Genomic DNA, 9,616 nt, shown 5'->3' with positions numbered 1-9,616 from the left:
GATGAGCGACGCTGGAATCCAAAGAACCGCTCATGAGGTGTAGTATTTGTGGCTGTAGAAAGCAGGGACCGTATAGAGTGCAATGCATCCGGAAGCACTGTTTCCCATTGCTGGTCTGGTAGGCCCCGAGATCTTAAAGCGAGACGTACGGAATTCCAGATGATGCCGTTGTAGCAATTCCCCGTTCTGAGAGGTAGTCCTTGAGTTCCCTTGACATAAAGGACGGACCCCGATCTGAGTGAATATAAGCCGGCATGCCACAGAGAGAAAATACCTGCTCAAGGCAGCAGATTACTGTGGACGCCAGCATATTGGAGCAGGGGAAGGCAAACGGAAAACGTGAATATTCGTCGATCATGGTGAGCAAATATGTGTTCCGAGTTGAAGAGGGCACTGGGCCCTTAAAATCGATGCTAAGTCATTGCATCGGTTGGGTTGCATGTATGAGTATACCATCTGAGGGGCGGAAGAACTGAGGTTTTAATTCCGCACAAAGCCGGCATTCTGAGTATATTTTCTTTACATCTCCAGTGGAAAAAGGGAGATTCCGTGATCATACGAAATGTAGCATGCGCGTAACGCCAGGATGACACAATCCATTGTGGACATCCATGAGAGTGGAGGATGACATAGTGGAGCAGAATGCCCGTGTGAGGGTGTCCGGGGCCACATTCTCCTTGCCAGGCCGATAGAGAATGGTATAACCAAAAGAGGCCAGTTCCATCCTCCAAAGTTGTATTTTATTATTCTTAATTTTGGTTCGTTTTCGATTATCGAGCATGAAGGCGACTGATCGTTGGTCCGTGATCAATGTAAAGTGCTGGCGAGCTAGAAAATGGTTCCACTTCCGTACTGCCTCTATGATGGCTGTGGCTTCTTTCTCAACCGGAGGATAATGTAGCTCGGCACCTTGTAAGGTCCTGGACATAAATGCTACAGGACGACCTTCCTGATTCAGAGTAGCCGAGATCGCCACCTCCGAGGCATCACATTCAACCACGAAAGGGAGATTCTCATCGATGGAGTGAAGAGCCGCTTTCTCCAACTGTTTTTTGAGAAGGTTAAAGGCTGCAACAGCCGCTGTTCCCAATGGAAATGATCTAGCATGCAGCAAGGGTTGGATTTTGTCCGAAAAATGAGGAATCCATTTAGCGTAGTATGCAAACAGACCGAGAGCCCAACGTAAAGAAGCCGGATTCTTAGGTGACGGGAGCTCTTGGAGCGGGCGAAGTCTTTCTGGGTCTGGCTTAATGATACCATTGCCTACGCAGTAGCCAAGGATGTTGATGGTCGGTTGCGACTCAACAGATTTGGATTCATTCAGGGTCAAATTACGGCGATGGAGGGCATCCCGAAATTTTTGGAGGTTGGCGTCGTGTTCCTGTTGATCGTGACCTGCAATGGTAATGTTATCAAGATAGGGAAAAGTGTCCCTTAGGTTTTCCTGCTTAACCAGGCCATCCATTGCCCGTTGGAAGACAGCCACTCCATTAGTAACCCCGAATGGGAGGCGACGAAATTGGTACAGCCGTCCATTAGCCTCAAAGGCTGTGTACTGCTTATCTGAGACCTTCAAGGGTACCTGATGATAGGCACTTTTTAAATCGTAAGTTGAGAACACTTTGTATTCGGCCAGTTTATTAACCATATCATCAATGCGTGGCAATGGGTAGGCGTCCAAGTTGGTATATTGATTGATGGTTTGCGAATAATCAATGCATAGTCGCTGTTTGTGAGGTTTTAGAGGGTTCTTGACAATGACGACTTGAGCCCGCCAGGGCGACAAACATGGTTCGATGATATCCTCTGCTAGAAGTCGAGAGATTTCAGCCGCAATAAAAGATTGGTCTTCCTGATTAAAGCACCGCGATTTCGTTATTATTGGTTTGCATCGAGGCGGAATACTGGCAAATAATGAGGGTTCATCAAGTGAAGCTGCTGACAATGCACAAAACGGTAATTTAGATGGTATATTAGAAATAGTAAGTCCGGGTTTGGATCCACCGAACTCAATGGTGAGTTTCTTATGCTGTTTTTGGAAGTCCAGCCCGAAGAGGAGATCACTACATAAGTCCTTGAGCACCGAAAGTCAGGTGGAGGGATACATACGACCATGAAGTGTCATATCAACAACACAAAAGCCGGAGATTCTGGTATTAAGTGATGACTGAGCCATCGCAATTGCCTGGTCCGATGGGAAGACATGTAGTTTCAATTTCGCAACAATCTGTTCCTTAATGAAACTATCAGTACTTCCTGAGTCAATTAAGGCATCTAAGGTATGCACTTTAATTGAAACTTTTGTGGCTGCATGAGACAGGTTCTGTGGGCAAGCAGCTGTAATTGGTGTCGTTGCACAGAGAGTGGCTAAAACTCTCGGTGTGCTTCTTCGGGAGAGAGCTCGAGAGGAAGCTTGATAGGTCCTAGCTGGAGCATCTTGATAGGCCCTAATTGGGGCAGTTCGGTAGGCCTTAGCTGGATTGGCCCTCGTAGAGGCCCTTGATAGGCAAACTTTAGCAAAGTGTCCTTTTTTTTGCAATAACTGCAGATTGCATTGCGAGCAGGGCAGGTTTTCCTAGGGTGAAAAGCATCTCCACAAAAGAAGCATTCCTTCCTAGATTGCCAAGAGGCTGCTAAAGTGGGGTCATCCTCCTCTTCTTCATCAGAATTATCAGAATTAGATTCCCCCATGATAGGGTTCACCTGAGACTGCTTGAATTGTCTGGTTGCAGTTACAGCAGCAGATCGAGATCTGGGCAGCTGATAGAGGTCTGCATTTCTCTTTGCCAAATCCAGAGAACAAGCTAGGTCAAAAGCTTTTTGTAGCTCAAGTGTTTTACTTTCTAGTAGACGCTGGTGTATAAATGGAGAGGCAATCCCGCAGATGAAAGCATCACGAATCATTTCTTCGCGGTACAGCTCAGCTGAGGCTGCCTGAAAGTTACAATCTATGCTGAGCCTGCGAAGTTCTTGCAGGAATTTGTTAATTGATTCCCCTGGCCCTTGTTGGGCTGTGGCCAGTAGATGTCTAGCATAGACCTCATTTGGGGTCTTGGCATACAGTTTCTTAAGTGCCCAAATCACCTCATCGTAATTATCCCATTCATCAACATATTCGAACACTTTTGGGGTCACATAGTTGATAAGTATCCTCAATCTAGTAGGAGCATCCGCTTTACATTCATCCAGAAAATTCTCAAAAGTACGGTACCAATGCTTCCATACCCTGCCAGCTGCTGGTGTATTCGGGTCCAAGTCCAGACGAATAGGTCTAAGGATTCTCTCCATGATGGGTGGTTCCCTGGATCCTTAACTCCGAGTTTGTCCGAAGGTCTAGTATTTGTGAGTGTAAATCCTAAGTTACTTAAATTGATGTAAGAAAAAGGAGTCTTACCATCAAGTAACTTTAAAGTAAGCTTTAAGTAACTTATAAACACACTATATACAAGAGAGGTCTTTGCCATGCCTCTGGTAGAAGCCTCTTACAATACTGAACAGTCCAGTATTTATACCAGTCCAACAGGAAGTGACATATGCCAGGAAGTGAGGTAGGTACACAGTTCATAGTTCATAGTTCACAGTTCACAGGAAGTGATGACATAACTTCCCGGAAGTTATTATTATTACCACACTCTGCCTTTCTGTTTTTCCTACCGAATTGGATAACTTCACATTTATCTACGTTATACTGCATCTGCCATATATTTGCCCACTCACTCAACTTGGCTAAATCACCTTGAAGCCTCTTTGCATCCTCCTCACAATTCACCCTCCCACTTAGTTTTGTGTTGTCAGCAAACTTGGAAATATTACATTTGGTTCCCTCATCCAAATCATTGATATATATTGTGAATAGCTGGGGCCCAAGCACTGATCCCTGGGGTACCCCACTAGTCACCGTCTGCCACCCTGAAAAAGACCCATTTATTCCTACTCTCTGTTTCCTGTCTGTTAACCAATTTTCAATCCATGCCAGTATATTACCCCCAATCCCATGTGCTTTAATTTTGCACATTAACCTCTTATGTGGGACTTTATCAAAGGCCTTCTGAAAATCCAAATACACCATATCCACTGGTTCTCCCTTATCTATTCTACCAGTTACATCCTCAAAAAACTCCAGTAGGTTTGTCAAACATGATTTCCCTTTCATAATTCCATGTTGACTTTGTCTAATCCCATTGATATTTTCTAAGTGTCCTGTCATCACATCCTTTATAATAGACTCTAGCATTTTCCCTACTACTGATGTTAGGCTAACCAGTCTGTAGTTCCCTGTTTTCTCTCTCCCTCCTTTTTTAAATAGTGAGGTTACATTTGCCACCCTCCAATCTGCAGGAACTGTTCCATAATCTATAGAATTTTGGAAGATGACAACTAATGCATCCATTATTTCCATGGCTACCTCTTTTAGTACTCTGGGATGCAAATTATCAGGCCCTGGGGATTTATCAGCTTTCAGTCCCATTAATTTCTCCAGCACTATTTTTTTTACTAATACTAATTTCCTTTAATTCCTCCTTCTCATTAGACCCTTGGTGCCCTAGCATTTCTGGGAAGTTATTTGTGTCCTCTTCCGTGAAGACAGAACTAAAATGTTTGTTTAATTGCTCTGCCATTTCCTTGTTCCCCATTATAAATTCTCCCCTTTCTGACTGTAAGGGACCTACATTTGTCTTTACTAATCTTTTTCTTTTTACATACTTGTAGAAGCTTTTACAGTCTGCTTTTATGTTCCTTGCAAGTTTACTCTCATACTCTATTTTTCCACTCTTAATCAATCTCTTGGTCCTTTTTTGTTGAATTCTAAACTGCTCCCAATCCTCAGGCTTGCTACTTTTTCTGGCAACTTTATATGACTCCTCTTTGGATCTAATACTATCCTTATTTTCTTTTGTTAGCCATGGTTGGGCCGCTTATCATTTTGTGTTTTTGCACCAGAAAGGAATGTATAACTGTTGTAATTCATGCATTCGTTCCTTAAATGTTAGCCATTGCCTATCCACTGTCATGCCTTTTAGTGAAGCTCCTCAATCTATCATAGCCAACTCACTCCCCATACCTTCGTAGTTTCCTTTGTTTAGATTTAGGACCCTAGTTTCGGATTGGACTACTTTACTTTCCATCTTAATGAAGAATTCTATCATGTTATGGTGACTCTTCCCTAAAGGACCCCGCACAACAAGATTATTAATTAACCCTTCTCATTGCACAATACCCAATCTAGGATAGCCTGTTCCCTAGTTGGCTCCTCAATGGACTGGTCTGAAAAACCCTCTCGTACACACTCCAGGAATTCATCCTCCACAGTATTATTGCTAATTTGGTTTGGCCAGTCTATATGTAGATTAAAGTCACCCATGATTACTGTAGTACCCTTGTTACATGCATCTCTAATTTCCTGCTTGATGCCGTCCCCTACATTACCACTACTGTGTGGAGGCCTATAGACAACTCCCACCAATGTTTTCTGCCCCTTGGTGCTTCTTAGCTCCACCCAGACTGATTCTACATCTTGATTTTCTGAGCCAATATCCTTTCTCGCTATTGCTCTGATTTCATCCTTTACTAACAACGCCACCCCACCTCCTTTTCCTTTTTGCCTGTCCTTCCTAAATATCGAATATCCTTGGATATTCAGCTCCCAGCCTTGGTCACCCTGCAGCCATGTCTCCGTAATCGCAATTATATCGAATCCGTTTACATCTATTTGCGCTGTTAATTCGTCTACCTTATTACGAATGCTTCATGCATTCAGATACAGTGCCTTTAGATTTGTCTCTTTAACATTTTTAGACATCTTAACATTTTTTGTACTATGGCCCTATTTGTCTTATTACCATTTTTTCTTACCCGAACCCTATTTGTTAGTGCACTCTTTTGTTTGTACACTCTGTCCCTTCCTGACACAATCTGGTTATCCTTACCCCAATCACTTTCCTGCACTGCTTCCTTGTCTTTTCTCTTTAGCATTCTAGATTTCTCTCCACCAGGACCCTCCGCCCCTTATTTAGTTTAAAGCCCTAGCTACCTCCCTAGTTATTCGATTCGCTAGAACTCTGGTCCCAGCATGGTTCAGGTGTAGTCCGTCCCAACGGAATAGCTCTTTCTTTCCCCAGTACTGGTGCCAATGCCCCACAAATCGAAACCCACTTCTCCCACACCAATCTTTGAGCCATGCATTCATCTCCCTGATCCTATTTACCCTATGCCAATTTGCTCGTGGCTCAGGTAATAATCCAGAGACTATTACCTTTGTGGTCCTGCTTTTTAATTTAGTCCCTAGCTGCTCAAACTCTCTCAGCAGAACCTTTTTCTTAGTCCTACCTATGTCATTGGTGCCTACGTGGACCACAACAACTGGATCCTCCCCCTCCCACTCCAAGTTCTTCTCCAGCCCGGAGGAGATGTCCTTTACCCTGGCACTGGCTAGGCAACATAGCCTTCGGAACTCACACTCCTGGCTGCAGAGAACAGTGTCTATCCCCCTAAATATACTGTCGCCTACTACAACCACCTTCCTTTTTACTCTCCCCACTTGAACGGCTTCCTGTACCACGGTGCCGTGGTCAGTTTGCTTGTCCTCCCCGCAGTCGCTGCACTGGTCCACAAGGGTTGCAAGAACCTCGAATCTATTGGACAAGTGCAGGGACTGAGGCTCCTGGATCCCCGTACCTGCCTCACTCGCAGTCACACCCTCCTGTCCCTGACCACGTGTCAATTCTAAAGTATTTAATCTAAGGAGTGTGGCTGCCTCCTGGAGCAAAAGGTCCAGGTAACTTTTTCCCTCCCTGATGTCTCGCAATGTCTGCAGCTCGGACCCCAGCTCCTCAACTCGGAGCCGAAGTTCCTCGAGCCACAGACACTTACCGCAGATGGAGTCGCCCTGGACAAAAATGTCCACAAGCTCCCACATATTGCTGCAGCAACACATCTCGTTTTTGCCCATTATTTTATTTATTTTATTAATTAGTTTAGTGTTAATCAAATTATTTACCTCGTTTAGTTTATTAAATTAATTAAATTAAGTTAGTTTTTAAAATTTAGTTATATGCTATATGTTAACCTCTCTCCTGTGCACCTCTCCCCTGTGCACCTCCCTCCTGTGCATGTGTTGATCCCACCACAGCACATTGTCCCTGCCATGGATGGTGATGGTGTTTCTCTTCTGATGTGCTGTCAAACACATCCAACGGGCCTCCCATCATGATCTTGTCACTTTGAAAGTCTCCAAGGTTGAAAAAAAGGTGCATCCACACAAGAACTCTCTGCCAAATGTTGGCCAAAGGGAACTGAGACACCAGCTGCAATAAGTGATCTTTTATTCAGATTTATGCAGGTTTAAATACCCACCTGAACTGCGACTCAATCTTGCCTCTGTTTCACTTGTCAGTTTCCCGAGCCCCAGGAAACCTGTGCTGCACACGTAAAATTTAGAGCGAAGTTAAAATCAATTTACAAAGACCTCATTAATGTCTCCTAAGGACCTGCCCGCCTGCAATAATTAAAGTAAGCAGGAAAGTCTCATCCATTTCCATAAAAGTCAGCAATTGTTTTAAAATAAAGCTGGAAATATTATATATATATAAAAGGAAGTGACTACTTTGCAAATATACAGTTACATATTTGTAACCAAAGCATTGTGACCCTGAGCTCTGGAATTTTCCATAACTACTTACATTGAAAATATGTCATAACATTGCAATAGGCACTTGCTACAAAATTAGAAGTTACAAATCCTCAGTGGAATTACAACTATTTTGAAAACTGCTACATGTTTGCCTACATAATTGTAAAGTAATTCATTGTATAAAGTACTTTTTAGATGTTTTGACATGATAATCTATATATATATAATTGCTCTTCTGTCTGTCTGTCTGTCTGTCTGTCCGTATTTACTTTTCGGTGAGACAAAAATTGTGCCGACGGTATCCAAAAAACGTTCAAAATTCCACTCATTATCCCCTCATTAGCATTGAGTGACGTGAAGGTTGACCAATCGTACAGTCGAGCGACCCGACGGTTGACCAATCGCTGCGTCATGGGGGCGGGTTCATTGCGTGTGCGGGCGGGCCGTCCTCCAGTTGAGTGACGTGATGATTGACCAATCCTACAGTTCAGTGACCTGACGGTTGACCAATCGGTGCGTGTGTGGGCGGGCCTTATCATTCTGAACCGAGGTGAGTGTCAGCCATCTTGATTTGTAAGTTTATTTTTTTTTCCCACTTTCTGTACGTGTGGAGGGGATTTTATCCACCACAAATTTGGTACTTAGGAGCCCAACTAACTCATTATATAATTTGTGTGTAATAAATGAGTCCATTATCTGTTTCATTTCTCCAGGCCTGCTGTCTGTAGGCCTCAGGCCTTGAATCCTGGGCCTCACCTTGCCAGCCACGCCCGAGCTACACACCGGCCGTCCCGCTGGGGGGCGGGGCTCGAGGGGGGGTGCTCGGGAGGGGGTAGCGGGAAGGGGGAGCGGAGAGGGTTAACCTGGCAACCGGGCTCGGCCAGCCGCAATCAGCCGTCTCAAGCCGCTCTGGCCCAGGCCCGGTCCCGGAGATCGGGAGGGCGGAGAGGGGAGGAGGGTTACCCTGGCAACCGGGCCTGGCCAGCCGCAATCGGCCGTCTCAAGCTGCCTCAGGCCCGGCCTCGGGAGGGGGCGGGGCTTGGGAGGGGCGGGGGGCCGGGGCTCAGGAGGGGGAGGAGGGTTACCCCGGCAACCCGGCCAGGCCACCCGCAATCGGCCGTCTCAAGTCGCCTCAGGCCCAGACCCGGTCCCAGAGATTGGGAGGGCGGAGAGGGGAGGAGGGTTACCCCGGCAACCAGGCCTGGCCAGCCGCAATCGGCCGTCTCAAGCCGCCTCAGGCCTGGCCTCGGGAGGGGGGCGGGGCTCGGGAGGGGGAGGAGGGTTACCACGGCAACCCGGCCAGGCCACCCGCAATCGGCCGTCTCAAGTCGCCTCAGGCCGGGGCTCGGGGAGGGGTGGGGCGGGGCTCAGGGGGAGGGGTGCGGAGGGGGGAGGGGAGGGGAGGGGGGAGGGGTGGGGCGGGGGGGAGGGGGGGAGGGGTGGGGCGCGGCTCGGGAGGAGGGGGCGGGGCTCGGGAGGAGGGGGCGGGGCTCGGGTGGGGCGGGCCGCGGGAGGGGGAGGAGGGTTACCCTGGCAACCCGGCCTCTCCCCCTCCCCCCCTCTCTCTCCCCCCATCGCCCCCCTCCCCCCTCTCTCTCTCCCCCTCCCCCTCTCCCTCCTCCCCCTCTCCCTCCCCTCTCTCCCCCTCCCCCACCTCCCCCCCTTCTCCCCCTCCCTTCCCTACCCCCCTTCCCCTTCCTCCCCCTTCCCCTTCCTCCCCCTTCCCCTTTCTCCCCTTCCTCTTCCCCCCAGTCTCTCGCTCTCTCTATTCCCCCAGTCTCTCGCTCTCTCTCTTCCCCCCAGTCTCTCGCTCTCTCTCTTCCCCCCCAGTCTCTCGCTCTCTCTTCCCCCCAGTCTCTCGCTCTTTCTCTTCCCCCCAGTCTCACGCTCTCTCTCTTCCCCCCAGTCTCTCGCTCTCTCTCTTCCCCCCAGTCTCTCGCTCTCTCTCTTTCCCCCAGTCTCTCGCTCTCTCTCTTCCCCCCAGTC

This window comes from Somniosus microcephalus, chromosome 14, assembly GCF_052327205.1.
Source record: "Somniosus microcephalus isolate GS21.2 chromosome 14, FLI_Smic_1.0, whole genome shotgun sequence".
NCBI classification, from domain to species: domain Eukaryota; kingdom Metazoa; phylum Chordata; class Chondrichthyes; order Squaliformes; family Somniosidae; genus Somniosus; species Somniosus microcephalus.
This window is presented reverse-complemented; position numbering follows the sequence as displayed.